The following is a 17,332-nucleotide window of genomic DNA, read 5'->3' as shown; positions in this document are numbered from 1 at the left end:
TTCCTGCTGGGGGGGAGGGAACCATGCTGATTACTTCTCTCTTGTTTATGCTGTGTCATTCTCTGTGCTCACAGTATGTATTGCAATGGGTTTTCTAAAAAGATAAAAAAACCCAATCAATATAATTTTCTAAAAGCAAACGCTTGCTGTACACATTGATATACAAGCTGCTAACTATATCATAGGTGAAAATAAACACACCTGTTGAACACTACCAGGATACCAAGCACTCCCAATTTCCAATTGCAGCTCCAGCAGCCTTGGAAGCAGAAGAAATCCTCCCATATTTTGTGATAGTTAGTGGATTTGCAAAATCTTAGGCTTTGCCTATTTTTCAGTGTCCTTCTTTATTTGCCTATGGAATAAATGTGTATAGATGCTTCAGATTTTTTCCAGGAAAAAAAAAAAAAGCAATTTCCCATATACCAAGTATATATACTTGTACAAGTATACAATACCCATATACCAAGAATCAAATGTGTTCCCTGTTATTTTCTTGCTTACACAGACCAGTCTACTGCAATCTATTATCTTTAGGCTTTTTACCATGCACTAGATTGATAGTTTCAATGATTTCCCCTTAATAAATTCAAGCCATTTTTCTGATCATTGCACTGGATGACGGTCCTAATTAGTACACATACTTCAGCTTGGTTGTTGTTTTTTTGGTTTTTTTGTTTTCTCCCAGACCAGCCAGTTTCCATTTATACAAACTACAATGATTCCAGTAGAGAAGTAAAACAACTGGATGTGGTTTTATGTGGTTGGTTTGTGTCCTTTGAATGAAATTCGTTCACACCTTTAGAGAGAGACAAGAAGTACATAATTTTGAGTGCTCAGGAGGTGGTTTGTTGGGCATTCAGGCCTCCTGCACAAAGGGGAACTTTGCTCTTCTTTCAGTATTAGCATGGTGCCTGCAAATAGAAATCATATTACCTTCAATTATGCTTGCTGTGCATCAGTGGCACACTACTCACTTCAGGTTTATTTCACATTTATGAGAGGAGAATAGGTTTCACCACCCAGAAGATATATTTCTTGACAACTTGTAGCCACCAATAAAAAACTAACATAAATTATTAGTGACTAATAACCACATGCATTTGAAATGTGGAGTGATTTTATCACATCTGTCCAGTGTCTCCAGAAATTATCATTAATGATGATAGGAAATATTTGTGTCAGGGAAAACAAACGAGCAGGTAGAGATGGTGCACACCAGCTCTACACTCTGCTGCATATTAACTCATTTTCTTGACTAGGAATCACTCCACAGATTGACTGGTTTTATTTACCAGCCCTCGTAGGCAGAGTTTGGAAATGAGAAAAAAAGTGTGTTATGTTTATTTATTATATTGTTTTCTTGCTTCAGTTGACTCTCTGCAAAGCTTCTGTTTATTTTTCTTTGCTGCCTTGTACCTGCACTTGAAGCACGATGCTGCTGCCTCTGACCTCTCTACAGAGAAACCCAAACCCATCATGTCTCCATGTTGTGACTCTTCCGAGGAGCTGGCTGTGAAGGGAGGAGGGTCACTACCAGAATACCAAGCACTCCCAATTGCCAATTGCAGTTCCAGAAGCCTTGGAAGCAGAAGAAATCCTCCCATATTTTGTGATAGTTAGTGGATTTGCAAAGTCTTAGGCTTTGCCTATTTTTCAGTGTCCTTCTTTTTTTGCCTATAGAATAAGCTAACTGAAAATATTCAAACTAAGAAATAAGACCTACTGTGTGCCTAGAAAGAAATATATCTATTAAGATCAGTGGCAATTAATTGACAAAACCCCTACGGACTAGTTAGTAGTGCCAGCAAACAAACATTGGTTTCCTAACAGAGATTCTTTTTTTCTGAATTTTTCTTTTTCCCCTCTGATAATCTGCCAGCTCCTCAAGCATATTTCTTCACCTCCTAATATTTTGAAAGGCACGGTCACTGTCTCTTTAGCACCCACGAGTTCCAATCAAAATATCAGCAATGAAGATGGATATTCCTGTCAGGCATCGCTTCATCTCCTAGTAGATCAAGGGAGGAAAAGCCAATGTCATAAATCACTTTCCTTCAAGGGTATAGTCAAGTGACATGAGAAGTTAAAGGTTTAAAATGAAGTTTTAACTTCGCCTGTAACTTTCTCTGTCACAGAATGACAAAACTCCAGTGGATACAGTCCTGCTCGAGGAAGGAGAGGGGCTGCATGTTCTTATGGCCCATACTCCCAACTATTTTCAGGCCTAGTACTAGTTGTGGTCCCTGGAACTGTTCAATGGTATTCTATGCTTCTATGGCCAGGAAAATCCAATTTGCAACTGTTGTATCTTCTCAAGAGTTACATAAATTCCTTAGGCTGAGAACTTTCTCTGATAATGCATGAAGGGCAAGAATCAAAGCCCAGCAAGTCCATGGATTGCACCTCAGTAGGCTTTGATTCCCTTTGACGTGACACCCAACTGCAAAATGAAAGGGCAGAGCTGCACAGAATATTCAAGAATACCATAGAAAGGAGGATGGGGAGGGAGGGCTGGCTGGAAATACCAAGCACCCTTTCAGGTCTACAAAAACAGATGACAAACAGAAAATAAAACAGCAGCCAGAATGACCTTCCAACACAAAATGCTTCTCTCCATCAATCCTAACAAAAAAAGCCTTGTTTCTCTCCAGTAGTCTCTTTGAGCAAGCCAGGAGCCAACCTTCATCTTCTAAATCCTTGGGGGCTTTTTCAGCCCTAAGAGTGGCCAGTCTGCTTTTGGGGCAGGTTTTCCAAGAGTGGGAAAAAACCCAGTGATAACTGAAATGTAAATGCTGTAGAAAATCTCTTATCCAAGCTGTGACTGTTCTGCTTTATCACTAGTCTCTGCAACGCTGCCTTCGAGTCTCAAATTTATTTACTGACCATAAGACCCCTGTAATTAAGCCATGATTTTGTTCCAGAAAGTGACCCTAGGTAAAAAAAAAAAATTAAAAAAAATAAAAAAAAAAAAAAAGGCATCACATGATTCCACATAACTGCAAATGATATCCTCAATTAACCTCATACAACATCATTAATTGTCAGTGGGGTTGTAGTTAACTGGAAGGTGGATTTGGACTGCAGAACTATAAATCCAATGGGACAGCAGCTAGAAAAACACCAGTCAACTTGTGCAGCCCAAGCCAAGCTGCAGAGCTGATGGGTACAGCTAAATCATGTTGAAAATGTATAAACTGAAAAATGTTCCAGATGGTGTGTTCTTCCCCTTAAATACTCTCAGGTCTCACCTGGGGATATGAATATCTCTAGACATAGTCATACAAAAGGAAGCAATACCTAAGAAAATAAGTCTGGTATACAAAAAAAATATTTGAGCTCATACTTGAATGGCTTACTGGAAAAATCTTAAACTTTCCATACATATTTTTCTTTAGATACCAAGAGTCTATTCTTCTCTAATCTCATAACCTAACCAAGAAGGGAACAGATCAAACAAATGTTGTCAGAAAAAATCAGAGACATTTTATGCTTTGCCAACATCCCAGTGCTGAAATGTCTGATGTTAGAAACAATAGAGCAAAAGATTTAAATGACTAAAAGCTATTTTAGAATGAATGTGTCTTGCATAAGTTGCATACACAGTAAGAAAATAAAAATTAAGGAAAATTGCTCAAATGAAAAGCATAAACTGTGAAATTCAATAGACTACAACATGTAGGCCTGCATATTCTAGCTGCCATTGCCCTATTTGGCTTCAGAAACAAAAGTATTTAGGATAATTATTATTACAACCAGTAAGAGTTTCCACTCTTGGGGAAAACTTAATATTTCAATATTTTTTTCATGCTGAATCAGAATTTTAAAAAGTCAAATTTGTCTCAGAAAAAAATTCTGAAAAGTTATGATTTTTAGGTCTTCCATATAGATACTGTCAAAACACTGTCCTATGTATATCAATATCTGCAGCATTTAGTAGAAACATATTGTAGCATTTATTTCCTTATTCCAATATGATTACAAAGTCAACATGAAAAGAATAGGAAAATTTAACACTTTCAACTCACAAAACAGAATATTTTGATGTTGAACAAGGATGTTGTGGAGGAGATTCTAAGCACTGTGGAAATACCTGCATTTTGAGAAAAGAATATTTGTTAACCACTGTTGTTTTACTAGCTAAATTTTGACACCTTCCAGCACCACTTCTCTTTGACAATATCCTGATTATATTGTCTATCTTTCCTTCTTGTTTCTTTCCTTCCTTTCCTTTTTTTCTCCTTTATATTAGTATAATCACAAAGCATTTTTATTAGTGTATTTGAATTTTTTTTTTCAATTTATTTTTTTTTCAATGCCTATATGGAAGCCTTCACATCTTAGGACTAATGTGCAAAACCAAATACTCATAAAACCCAAGCAAGGCAAGTAAGCAGATAAAATGGTGGACAAAGAGAGGTGTGCATTTCAGGGGAGAGCTAGGATTAGAAGCAGCGTAGCCCTGTGCTTTAGACTGGGCTTCAGAATGTCATGCTTCTGGAAAAATGGCTCAGTGCATCAGTTCACAGAAGAGATTGGCCAGCTAAAGTGCTGTGCATAACCTCAAATTCTGTGTCTATTTCTGACCACAAAATTGATGCCCGTGGGAGTGCAGGTCGTGGGTGGAGCATCTGCAGGAGTCTGTTAGTTCAGATCAAGGCACACTCTTCTTGAGGCAGAGCTCCTGCCTGTCCCAGCAGACTGCCTGGCGTGCACCCCAGAGGCATCTGGGCTACAGAAGAAGAGCCCCTTCACGAGATGCTCCTGGGTGTGCAGGTGTTCAGGCCATGCCATGGACCTGGTCCAAAGTAAGAACCCCTGGAGCACCGGATCCCTTTTCCTCCAGTCTGCTTCTGCTGAGCTAGTGCAGACATAGCCATAAAAATCCACATACCACCCACCAAATTTAGAATATTCCTGCAACTCTTTAGTTGAGATTGGACCTTTTTGAAAGTGTTTGTGAAGCATAGTCCTTAAGAAACGTGGTAAATATGCTATGGAATCATACAAGTCTTATGGCAAACCACAGCACAGGTGCACCTGTGTTACCTACACATGAAGGTTATGTTTACACTGCAAGGTAGAGAAGTTCTCCTACACTCCCTGACTTGCCTCTGTAGCCCCTTAGTCTGCGTCTCTGTGTCTGGAAACTGTGTACTCAGGCAGGATGTCTTCTGTGACACCTTCACAGTAGATGCGTCAGCTGCACTGGGAGGTGACCAGCTCTCCTGAACACATTCTCAAATGCCTAGTTCATTGAAAACCCAAGCTGCAGGACACAATGACCTGCTGTTCTCCTTCTGACAGGCAACTGCATTGAAAGCTTTGCTGAAAGTGGGAAAAACAATGCTTGGTGATGACATGTCTCTTACCCCACCGCAAGAGTGCAGTTCCACAGCCCAGTTCATCCTGTCCCTGCCCTGTGCAGGCTGTGCTCCCCAGCCCTGACCTACATGGTCCCCAGAGGGAACGCTGCAGTGTCTCCTTGTGCAACTCTCAGGCACCTCTGCCACTGCTTCGAGTGATCTGCCTGTGTGTTGGACAAGCAGAGGATTTCCACAGAGCAGCCTCCACATCCAGACACCTGCACTTGGTGCCTAAAGATGGGCACTGCAGGGATTTGCTCTTCACTTTTCTTTTCAATAAACTGCCTCCGATAATTGCCTTGGCTTTAGAGCTGAAGGCCTCTGGAGTAATGAACAACTGTTATTTCTAGTACAATGGGATCGTTGCCTGTAATGTTATCCCTTAATTGCTACTGCAGTGCAAATTATGAAAAGCAAGAATTATGAAAAGCAAGAATAATCCAAATATAGAGACACTTGGCCCTTGTGACAGGAAATTAAGGTCTCTTCTCTGGCACTGCTGCACGCCCTGAACTCCCACTCAAGTCATAATGAATTACATACATTCAATATTTTGAAAAACAGGCTCTTAACCTCTACAAACAAGCTTAGAGAGTTCATATTGTGTGTGTTCTGGCTCTTGCTATAAGTGTCCAGTCCTTTTCCAGATCCTACTGATCTCCTGGGCATCCTGGTCCCTTCAGAGTTAGTGGCAAAACTTGGCTAAAAAGGATGAAGTACATTTTTTAAAAATAATGAGTAAATCTGTAGGTATAGTATCTTTTGAAGTTTTAGTGATTTGGATTGCTGAATTGGTTATTTTTTACGGTAAGAAATAGCAAGCAAATGTTTCTGTATCATCCACAATATAAAATCTCTTATCTTCCTTCCTATTTTTGAGACCTTGAGAGTCTACCATTTTCAGCATCTTGGATAAAATCTTTTCCATGCCTGTTCATGCCTTGCTTTGGTGCTGTACTCTTTAGAAGCAATAATGACCAGAACAAACTTAGACTTCTGAGAACGAGTGTGTTATCTCTACAGTGCCTTTTTAATATTTCAAGAATTAAGAGTCTAAATATTTAATCTCCACTGTGAAGTGTCTGAAAAGCGTGGTTTTGTCAAACAATAGCGGTAAACTGCTGAGGAAAGGTCCACTCCTTCTCTTACTGATGTCAGTGGGAATTTTGCCAGGAAGCTCAGCCTGATAAGGGTATAGCCCAAAGTAATCAGTTCTACAGATGATTACATGAAAAGCCCTTCATTATAGCATGATGATTGAGTATTATTACAGTCAAGAGACACACACATCTTCTGGAACCAAAACCAAAAAACAGAATGTATTAAGGCTATTCCTCCTGTTTGGCATCAGCCTTTCATCAGATGCCTTTTCACATGTTAGCACAGCTACTTTGGTTTTGGCCACAGCCTGATATGCACAGCGAAATGAGCCCAAATTTCCTCTTCCACAGTTCCTCTCTGCTAAAGGTCTCTCAGCCCATGAAAGCTGTGTTGTTTGGTAAGTAAAATATTTTTGGCAAACTCAGGAACATTGCACTTTTTTGTCCATCTTCTCACTTCAGTTCAAGGGCGTGTCTTGCTCCAAAGGTGCCTTTCCCAGGCTGGAGGAGGGCAAGTAGCTAAAGCTTGTGTGTGATGGCTGATGTCTTGACGAAGGGACACTGTGGCACAGATCCCCAGAGCCAGACGCCTGCTTCTGCAGCCTCACCCAGCCTCCCCGGTGCTCGAGCTGAGAGCAGGAGGAAGCAGGAGGTTATGGCCATGAATTGGGCACTGAGGGCACAGATGATGTGTGCAAGCTAACGGGGTGCCCTTGCAAACACGTTCAGGATCTTCACTGTTCTTCAGGAAGCATTTGTTAAGCAGATACACTGATGCAGTTTAGCACAGTTCATCCAAGAAAGTGAAGCTGCACAGTACCCTGCAAAAGCAAAGTCTGTATGAAGACAGGAATATGACTAGAGTTTGTATTAACTCTGGATTAAAGTGTTTTATTATTACTTATGTACACGGAGGTTAATTTTCTCTCTATTACTTGGAGGTCAAACAGAAGCCTGCGCTCCCTACTGAAATCAGTAGTTTGCCATCCTAGAAAAATCTGAATTAATAAAGACAAAATGTAAATATTTATAAAACATACACAGTCACATCACTCAGTGTTACTAAGTCATTAATAGTGTCTGGTTCTGGTTTGTATTGTCATACAGGAAGGTGCAGTGATGACAGTATGAAAACACACACACATAGCAAGTTTAACTTACATTTTGGGGAGGATTTTCTCCACTACATTACTTAGGAGAGAAGTTTTAATGGTGCATTTAAATTTATTTATTTACACAAATGTGTGTAAAGCACATTTGTATGTTGCTTACATTTCTTACTTGAAAGGAACTGTGAAACTGTCCCACTGCTTCCTGCCTAAAACTGCTCTCTGGATTGCAGCTCTGATTTCTCTGTCATGATATATGTTGTCAGGCTTTGTCTCCTCTTGAAATTATCATTAAAATGGTACACTGGCAAAAAGCCATATGTAATGGTTGGGAATTCTGAAATATTTTCCATTATTTTTGTAATAGCAGTTGGTAATTCCCTGAAGCTATGCATTCGATTAAATACCTTTTCTTTTTGCAGTCCTCTGAAACAGTGGTAAAAAATCACTGCTATTTCATTTTAACCTCGCAAGTGATGGGCAAAAATCAGTTGCCTAGCAAGCAGAAGTACTATTGTTCGTGCTAAAAGGTCAAGACAAAAATGTGCTGAAAACTTTCTGGATACTTATATAAAGAGATGAGTTATGACTTGGAAGTTATTTATTGCACAAAAGAGCCTGTACTTGACCCTCTGCATCCTGCTCTCACATACTTTATGTCACTTTAAGGAGAGGAATAACTACTTCTCAAACAAGCATTCTGATATTACAGAAAGATAACAGCTACCTCTCAGTTTAGATGAACTCAGAAATGTGCCTAGAAAATCATTTGTCATCTGCTATAGAAATGTCAGAGTTCCAGCTTAAGAAATAGCCATATGAAATCCTTTTCACTCTTTGACCATGTACTAAAAGAGCCAGCAAATGAAAAGCTATTGTGTTTATTTTCTATGGGCAGCCACCACATCATAATGTGGTTATACTTTTCATGGAAATCCATCATACAATATACATATTACAGTTCAGACTATACCATCTACTCTAACTTATACTATGCTCCAGTTCCCAAGATCTTTGTACTGAGCAGCTCCTGTGTTACATGTTACAAACATGCTGCACCTTTCAGTTGGGTGTAAGTATTTCTGGGGCAACACAAGCTCAGTTAGAGTGCAACATTAATTTCATACAGAAACCTTTGGAAGTGAGAGCTCAGTATGGGTTTAGGCTTTGTGCAGATCATAGTGGGAGGGTACAGAAACAATCTATGTGTTTTATGCAAACGGATTTTGCACACCTATAGCTCCTACACTCTGGAAGCGCAATTAAACTGCCTGTCTACCACCAGCAGTAAAACCAACAGTTTTAAGAGGGGGGGTGTAGACAGAACCTCAGCTATCTTTCTTGTGGGTTTTAAGACTCGGGAAAAATTTCTAGGAAAAACAGGAGAGAGCACAGCACCTCTGTCATGTATTGTGCAAAGCTGTCCTGTCAGCCACGCAGTACACTAGAAGGCATCACTACATCCTGTGTCTCTACAGTATAACCAGGAAGTCTGACAGACAAAGCTTTCACTTTACTCTCACACAAAGTAAGAGATCTGTCTGGACTAGGCAACCAAGGTGAAGCAAAATGCTTCCCCTTTCCTTATCTACTGCTATGGATGCATAAAAAGTGGATTGCACATCAAAACATGAAGAGGGAGAAAGAAGTTTCTTATCTTTATTAAACTCTCAAACTTTGCCACCAAGTTTCCAAATTCAAAATATTTTCTTTTTCTTCCTCATCTGTCTCAACCCAGACCACCAGCTAATTCATATCTGGGTCCTGCAGTGAGCTCAGCTGGGCTGGCCCAGCCTCTGGCAGCAGCTGAACTGCAGGCAGGTTCAGCATCCCACCTGCAGGGACTCTGGCAGGGTCAGGACTCTGGCAACTAATCCAGAAATCTAAGTGGCTATGAAAATATTCAAAGAAGCATTAAAATAAAATTTCCTTTGTGTTATTAAATTATTCTTTCCCTCCAACTGTATTGCTTGTATCAACCATTTCTGAAATTACTGTTCTGGAAGCAAATGTACTTGCATTCTCACAGACTGGTTTTTTGAATTGATCATCTTTCTCGAAACCATAGAATCACAGAATCTTAGGCTGGATTGAGTTGGAAGGACCTTAAGATCATCTAGTTCCAACCCTCCTGCCATGGCCAGGAGCACCTGCCACTATACCAGTTTGTTCAGGGCCACCATCCAATGTGGCCTTGGGCACTTCTGGGGATGAGACATTCACAACTTCACTGAGCAACCTGTTTCAATGCCTTACTACCCTTATAGCAAAGAGTTTATTCCAAATATCTAATCTAAACCTGCCCTCTTTCAGTTTAAATCCATCCCTCTTTGTCCTATCACTACATGCCTTTGTAGAAACTCCCTTCCCAGCTCTTTTGTAGGCCTTCTTTAGGTATTGGAAGGTGCTATAAGGCTTCCCCAGAGCCTTCTCTTCTCCAGGCTGAACAACCCCAACATTCTCATCCTGTCTTCATAGGAGAGTTACTTTTCAACACCTTTAAAAAAAAAAAAAGGGAAGAAGAGGTGGAGAGGTATTTATGATCTAATATCCTTCCTAATAACCACAGTAACCTGAATCTTCTAGAGGAAATTAGCATATATCTCTTCCCTGGTGTAAATCATTCTAGCCCACTTTCCCAATTTGCCTGATGGTGAAGTATTGCTAAGCAACACCACACTTGCAGGTCAGCTGCCACTTCATGACTATGCCGATGTCAATTTTTTTAAGGCCCACAATATATTTTTTTCAAAGATTATGTTGCCATTTAAGAGCATTTAAAACTACTTAGCTAATCTTCCTACTGTAATACTTGCTCTTGCTTAGTCTAAAGTTGTGTTGCTATGGCTGAGTATTGCTTGGAGTGTCTAAATATTTGGAAGTAAAACCAGCCATTTTCTTCAGTGGTATAATGAAGTGTGGTATAAGATCAAGCCTGATTTTAATTATAAGTTGTCCTTTCTCTTCTTACTCTGCCTGCCTTCCCTGTTTTTCATGCCAACAGCAACTGTTTAATTTGACTTGAAGGAAAGCTAAACAGTTAGCCTCAAGTAGCAGATGAATCATTCTAATATCTGATAACTTTTCCAAATAAAGGCCTCTCTCTCCAGGAGCAAATGTCAGTCTCCATCACTTAACAAGCTTATCTGTGCCCATGTAGCAAGCAGGGACATGCTCACACTGAAAAGCTAATGGTGGGATTTTCAGTGTGTTGCCAAACTGCTGAGTAGTACAGTGATATTGCTGATTTCCAGACAAAGTTCAGCACACAGCCTATGCCTGAGCAAGCACTGAAAAGTAGCATGTACAGGACATATTGCAAAAGTTCCAAACCATGCAACCCCCAAAAGTGTAAGGTGCTCCTCAGTGGGCCACCACTGGTGCTGGGGCATCTCCTGCTCTTGCTCTGGTCAGGTGCTGCAGAGGTGCCCTTCCTATGGGAAGCCCTGGCATTGCCCTTACAGGTTCATCCAGATACTCACCTACTTCAAAGTACCAACTAAATATGGGTTTTCATGAAAGTAAGCACTTGGATACAGCACAGAGACCTATTTGATGCCAAGTATCTCATTAAATTGTCAACTTCCTTGCAAGCAGCACTCAGAGTAGCAAGAACAAGCATGGGAGATAAAATTCTCCAGCGACCTATGCTGGTACACAAGGACTTCCAGGGCCAAGCGCTCAGGGCTGTGAGTTCAAGCAGTGCTTGGCTGGCACTCAAGCCCCAGGAGCACAGGGAAGCCCAGGATGAGCCATGGAGCAGGCACATCTCTACACCCAGGCAGCAGGTTTGCTGGGCAGCATCTCCCTCTGGAGGCTCTCCACAGATCCTGCTTCCCATCACCAGCCCCAGCTGGGCAGGAGAGTCCACCCCAAGCCACCATCTGAATGCGAGGCTTGGGCAAACCTGACTTCTCTTAGTACATTTTAACAGATGTCTGGCTCAAACTAGTATCTTCAGACTAAAAGAGCATTCTGTAAAATTAGTATTTTAGGAATTGTTTTTTCTAATCTGTTACCAAGTCTGTGAACCTTCTAGGATAGTAAAATGCTACTTTTTTCTACAATCCTGATCATTAGACAAACACTTTTCCTAAAAGTATGGGGAGGCTGATGGAATCAGATGAAATTAGAAAGTCAAAGTTGAGGATTCTAAGAACAGAATCTAATCAAATATAAACATGACAGTTGTCATCACTGTCACAGTATTTACAGCAATTTTCCTGTTAAATTATCCATGTGTTTTCACCAACACGGAGGTTAGTCATTCAAGCCGTTTTAATTGTATTTTTATATCGCTGTCTCATTTTTATTTGTTTGGGTTTCTTGTTTACTAGATCTTTGATGGGATCTATACATAATGAGGTTTCTCATGCTTCCCTGAAGCTACATTTGGATTATCACAACCTTCAAAAACTTGAAGATGATCCTAAGAAAATTGAAAAGATGGAACCAGAGTTTTCACAGAGATCCACTGACTCCAGTAAACCTCTACAGAGCCCCAGGATCTCCCTCATCACAGTGGCAACAACATGCTCCCTGAATTTTTTTGATGGAAACCATCACATGCATTCAGCATGACAAAAGACTGAAAGTGAAAAATTTCTATCCAGCTTCTAAAATGTCAAGTAAAATGTCAGGTAGCACTGTAATAAAAAAGGAAAACCTAACATAAAACAGTAGTACTCTGATTAGCATGTTGCTTTCTAATGAATGTCACACATTGAGCAAAACCACTGGGCTTCAGAAATAATGAAGTAGTGACTGGATGAAAAAAAACCACTGCAGTTCACCAGTAACTCCCAGAAAAGCTCCTTTAGGAAGTGAATCTTTGGATACTTCTGTAATTGGACACATCTTAGGATCAAATTCTCTCATCAAAGGGTAGATATTAAGATCTCACTAGAGTCAATGAGACCTTTATGGATCTAAGAAGAAAAGTTGGCATTCATTGGTGTTCCTCTAGGGAGAAGAGAGAGTTAAAAAAAAAAAAAAATTAATGTTGTTCAGCTGATGGAGAATGACAGACCTTTTAGAGATGGTGATCAAAGGTAATTAAATTAGGTGACAGAGACCTCTCTTGTTGCCACTCAAAATGGAAGATCCAAGGAAGAGTGGTCATCCTAAAAAGTAATTATTTATGAATCCCACAAAATAAATCCAGTGGAATACACCCCTGAAAATTATCGGACATGAACCTAAATTAAACTCTGCACAGCAAAATATGTCTTGCAAATGGGGAAAGTGAAGTTTGCAAAATACATCCTTGATTTTTTAATGAATTATTATTACCACCCTGTAACCCAAGGGAAGTCTGCTATGGATCAGGGAAACACAAGATCAAGGATGCTTCTAGCCAAAGGAATCTGCAGTCAAAGCAGACCACTCATGAGATGTGAAATAAACTATGCCTTGCAATTTTTTTTCAGCCATCTCACTGCAAATGTTCCTAACTCCAAACACCTGCCACCTTTTACACAGTCCTCCAGTAAGCTGTTTGTCAATGTTAGTACAAGTCTTTACTGTACCAAAACCAATCTTCTCTTTTTCAATACAGTGCTTTGAGAGACACAATGTATAATGTTTTATTGCACTCTAGACATTTTACAATGTCTAGTAATTTTACTTCTTTTTCCCTCAGAAAATGTGGCATTATCCAATATGATTTTATCTTTGTAAATTCACGTGTGCTGCTCCTCATTTGCTCATACTTCAGATATTCAAAGACATCCTTTTCTACCATTTGTATCAGTAATTAACCATAGCTAAACAGGCAATGCACTGAATGGCAACGGTGCGATTCCTTGCTCCAATATTTTAAAGAATTGCATCCTTTCTCCCCTACACATTTATTGTCTATTTACAGATGTATTGTCTCTTTAGCTACCTACACAGGTGTTTTTCTTCAGCTGTTTCTCAACTGGTTACAAATTTCCAAAATTCATTCTAGAGGATCAGATCATTATTCTGACCTAAGGATCATGTGCAGGCCTTTTTTACGTAATTTTTAAAGAACTGATAGAATTTGTATGCAGTTCTGTTGCTACATGTTTATCTCACTTTTTGACAGACTCTGTAACCATCCCCTTTGAATTCTCAATAATTTGGTGCTTATTGCTATCCTTTTACTGTCCAAAATATTTCAGTGGCTATTTTCAATGGCAACAAATGAGTTGTCATAGACAAGAATGGAAATAAAAGTCAAACATCCTCAGATTATTTATTACCTCTTCACATTAAAAGCAAACCTTGGTTAGATGCTATAAACCTAGATCTTGTAATTTAGAGTCTAATAATTTCCAAAAAACTGGTGTAAAAGAATACATGCAACATGCAAACAGAAAGATTTTCTATGTCATATGCTTCTGTATGTTTCCACTGATATTTTTATAAAAATAATGAATGCATAAGAGGGTCATTTCTCTATAAAATACAAAAATCGAAGTGCTTGCTCTAAAAATGCAGACAGACAAGTTTAGCCAGGAGGTAACTCTAGTATAGAATGGATGAACTTGTTCATTATTATTCTTTACAAACCTTGCAGGAAACCTGACAGATTAAAAATGTTCCAAGATCTGTGTTTTCACTGTCAGTGATGCTTGTGCAAAAGCAACAAAATTATATATCTTGCCAAGACAGTAAGACACCAACATAAGCTCAAGGCTATTCCTTTTCTACATAAATTTCAGTGTGAAAATGGTAGGAAAACCAAAATAATTTTCAAGCTCCTAGAGGGTACTGTCAACGGTGAAAAACAGAAAGACAACTATAAACATAATTATTCAAGTGCACCCTCTTAACTAGCAGGAAGATTTTGAAGGGCTAGCACAGAATTTTTTGAACGTGTTTTTTTCCTGGTAAGCAAGACAGATAGATAGCAAACAATTATGGGGTTTCCTCCTTTGCAAAACGCCTTACAAAAGAGATATTAACCAGACTGAATTGGTTCCTAGCAGAATGCATGTGGAGGGCAAGGCCTGATGCAGTTTTTAACTCCATTTCTTCAGCATCCCTGTTAGATGTTTTGCATAGCAGTACCTTCTGAACAAATTTTCTTGGGATCAAACTCTAACTGTCACTTAAGACTTCACTGGAAAATCTGCAGGACTGAAGAATAAATATTTGGTCCTTAGGCATGTAAATGAAGAGGTCATATTCGAAGTATTTTCCTTTTGTAACATGAAAGAGAAGATTCCCAAAGGAACCCTTGTGTCACTGGTCTGTGAGCCACTTCAAAAGGTACATGCCCTGCAAGAAAAAGGTACCCATTGCTGTGGTGGCAGCTGTTACTGTAGCTGCTGCTCCTCCAGGTACATGGCAAAAGGGGGCAGTGGGGTACTGTACGTTTCAATAGATTAAACTAATGATCCCTGCAGATCTTTTCTCTACATTTCTTTGCTGCAAAAAATTATTACAGTACCTAAAAAAGCAATCATGTTGTATTAATAATATCCAGACAGTTTAAACATAACATCTCTTTTGCTTTCACTGAAAATGGAATTCCTCTCCTTGTAAACGATTGACTGAAACTTCATTACTTCCAAATCTCCAGCCACAGGAAGTACTGCATTTTCACCCACTAATAATGGGTGAAACAACACCCAGTAATATCCGTGTTGGCTTCTTTTGCATTACCTCCTTCACATGCTCTCCAGGGAAGCTTGCATCCCTGCCTGTAACACATCTCTCCAAGTTTAAAATAACCAACAGTAGTTTAGGTGTCATCACATGGAACAGGTTTTGTTTCCTTTTCTGTGTCACTAACTGTGTTGGTTTTAGCCAATGTGCCATGGCCAGTCATTGCTTATGTTGGGCTCTTTCTTAATTTATTGGGCAGTTCTACCTTCTGAATCTTTCCTAAGTGTTTCTAGACTTTGTCTGTACCACATGCATTTCAAAATGTGTTTGTTCATGCAACTTTAAACATTCAGCAACATCATTTGTTGTTTGCATATTTAACAAATGAGTCTTAAGGTCAAAGGTATCTTCAAACATTTCTAGTTTTACATTGTAATATAGTCAAATCTGAAGTTTGGGGTTGCTTTGGTTTTTCAGTTGGAGTCTAGGATAACGCTTCCTTTTGCTGAAAGCAGCAGTTCCCACTTCAGTGTAAGTTGACATAGATAATATGTCATTAAAAATAATGACATATTATTTAAGAGGAATGGTCACAGTAAAGAACCCTGCCCTCTCTACCCAACAACCCTCTTTCATCTTGTCAAGAACAGCCTTTAGTCTTTTTTTAAAATGACAAAGGTTTCCAGTGTCAATATACTCCTCAGGATGGCACTGCTCTAACCAGATTTATTAGCAAAGCTCTTACTTTACCATTATAAGCCAAAGTCTGGTACTCAAATATCATTCATTTCAAAATCTCACATTTTATTTAATGGCTACAACATGTCAGCACTGTCTCCAATGTTCCTTTGATGCAAAAAGACAAGGGGATGTGACAAGATAAACTTTGATGTGCCACATCCAACCTGAAGTTTGAATTATTTATAAATGTTTGGAAAATTACATAAAATGATAGGGTATGATATGCAATCCATTACCACTACATTCTCAGATCAAAACACAGTAATCACCAACATCATTATCTTATCCCAGAGCAGTTTCAAGGGCAGCTCACTGGACTGGGATACAGAGAGTCAGTTTGTAAGCCTAATTCTTCCACTAGGAAGAGTAGTGAATTCAAGAAGTGCCACCAGCCTCCTCAGCTTCAGTTTCCTCTCCTTTAAAGCAGGGGGACTAACACCCATCTTTTCTGTAAAGTGTTTGGACAACATGGTGTACATAGTTTTTGTATTTACAGTTTAGAGGCTGAATATTATTTCTGTTATTACAGTCTTTGTTCTATTTTTACAGTGATACTGTATTATTCCTACTACTTCGGTTTTCTGCCTCCAGGGTGCTGGGTCTTGAGCAAACACAAATGCAGGCTGGTCAAAGTCGACTGCTGTTTACATTCGAAAAATATTTTAGAAGCGTAAGACCATCCTTTCCACACCAGTGCACTTAAACTTACAGGAAAATCAATAATTTTCTCTACGATTGACTAGGCCTTTCCCAGTAGGTCTTGCACAGTTAAAATAAAAAATAAACCCCCCTCAAATATAAACAGAAAAAACTTGCAATAGTGCTAACCGTGCAAAAGGGCAAGGTTTTTTTTGTAAGATGTTTATAGAAATATTTTTATGCTTTGGTTAACTCCCTGAGACAGAAAACCTTTTTTAATGGAAGAAATATTGTTTATTCTTACTTTTATTTATTCATTTTGTCCTTAACTAAGGACAAAAGTCCTTAAATAATAAAGCAATATAGTATTTCAGTGATGTACCTAACAAGCAATCTAAAACGAACTCTTCCTTTCTCCTCTCCTTAATTATTCCTAATTTCCTGATATAGGTTTCTGTACACATATGTCTTTGTACTGCTTTTTAATATAAAACTGTATATTAGGATTTTATCATTTGCATTTTATATCAAATTATAAAATTTATAGATAGATAGATAGCTGAACAAGTCCAGGTCAGGTGAAAATCAAGTGACTTTCCAAATCTCAGTGTTGGTGGTAACACTACAGTTTCTATGGTGCTTCAGCATCAAAATAAGGGCATTCCACATATCAAAGCTGAGGATTCTCTTGGAAGAGAGAATCCTTTACCCAAGGTGCTGAGAAGGAAAGGAGACAGGCATGGGTGGACCACCATCTTGACCAGAGATAAAGCCCATCAAAAAAGTTAATTCAGGAATG

The 17,332-nt window shown here is 39.1% G+C and overlaps 1 protein-coding gene and 1 long non-coding RNA gene across 3 annotated transcripts in view; one reads left to right on the top strand and one right to left on the bottom strand.

Moving 5' to 3' along the window:
• LOC108445276 overlaps nt 1–13,789 on the top strand; it is a 24,669-nt gene extending 10,880 nt beyond the window's left edge. The window contains exon 3 of the long non-coding RNA XR_001860082.1: nt 11,913–13,789. This is a non-coding gene — a long non-coding RNA (uncharacterized LOC108445276). The remainder of the gene's footprint in view (nt 1–11,912) is intronic.
• Nucleotides 1–17,332, bottom strand: part of DHRSX (dehydrogenase/reductase X-linked) — a 202,795-nt gene that overhangs the window by 173,676 nt on the left and 11,787 nt on the right. The gene's annotated exons all lie outside the window — the stretch shown is intronic.

The sequence above is a fragment of the Corvus brachyrhynchos genome, unplaced genomic scaffold (genome assembly GCF_000691975.1).
Source record: "Corvus brachyrhynchos isolate BGI_N302 unplaced genomic scaffold, ASM69197v1 scaffold92, whole genome shotgun sequence".
Classification (NCBI taxonomy): domain Eukaryota; kingdom Metazoa; phylum Chordata; class Aves; order Passeriformes; family Corvidae; genus Corvus; species Corvus brachyrhynchos.
Note: the sequence above shows the minus strand (reverse complement) of the source record. Positions and strands in the feature narration are given on the sequence as shown.